Genomic DNA, 1,102 nt, shown 5'->3' on the forward strand with positions numbered 1-1,102 from the left:
AAAAAAAAAAAAAAAAAAAAAGAACAGTGGCCCTCCCAGAGGACCCAGGTTCAATTCCTAGCATCCTCATGGTGGCCCCCAACCATCTGTAACTTCAGTTCCAGAGTAATCCGACTCCCATTTCTGGCCTCCAAGGGCACCAGACACACACATGGTGTACATAAGTGCAGGCAAAACACTCATACACATAAAAAGAAAATGAAAATAGAAACAAAAACAATCTGACCACACAACTACAGCAACCAAGAGAGTGAGCAGGTTTAAAGACAGACAGGACAATGCAAGGAACTCCGAGCTAGCAGCCAGGCTGCACGTATGTGGTCACGTGATTTTTAGCGAGGTTTGCAAGATCACACGGAAGGAAAAACAGTCCTTCATCAAGTGGTCCTGTGAAATAACTTATGTTTAACACCAGTTACAAATATTAACTCAAGGTGGATCAAAGAACTCAACGTGAGGCCTGAAAACTGCAAAACTCTCAGAAGACAGCAAAGGGCAACAGCCTCGTGACACTGGATTCAGCAATGGTCTCCTGGCTACGACATCAAAGGTAACAAAAGAAAACAGACAAATTGGACCTGATGAACGTTTCTGAAATCATAAATTAGCAAAACAGTATCAGGGGGCTGGAGAGATGGCTTTGTGATTAAGAGCACTTGTTGCTCTTGCAGAGGACCCAGCTTCAGTTCTCAGCACATAGTATATGGTCTCACAGCCAGCTGTAGCTCCAGTTAGGCTCTGAGAGCATGTGCACGCACACACACACACACACACACACACACACACACACATGCACAACCAAGACAAATCTTAAGGCTTGGGCTGTAGCTTAGTGGCAGAGCACTTGACTTGTACACATGAGTTCCTGAGTTTGATCTCCAGCATTGCAAAAATAGTAAGAATGTCTCAGAAGTTTAGAGAATGTGTTCCTCTTGCAGAAGATTGGGATTTGAGTCCCAGAGCCCAAAGGGTAGCTCACAACCATCTGTAATTCTAGTTCCAGGGGATCTGAGTCCCCTTCTCACTTTCAAGGGACCTGGTATTTACACAGTTCACATAAATACACTCAGGAAAAACATCCATACACATAACATAAACACAT

The sequence above is a fragment of the Alexandromys fortis genome, unplaced genomic scaffold, assembly GCF_014885135.2.
Source record: "Alexandromys fortis isolate MF-2015 unplaced genomic scaffold, M_Fortis_MF-2015_v1.1 scaffold_72, whole genome shotgun sequence".
In the NCBI taxonomy this organism is placed as follows: domain Eukaryota; kingdom Metazoa; phylum Chordata; class Mammalia; order Rodentia; family Cricetidae; genus Alexandromys; species Alexandromys fortis.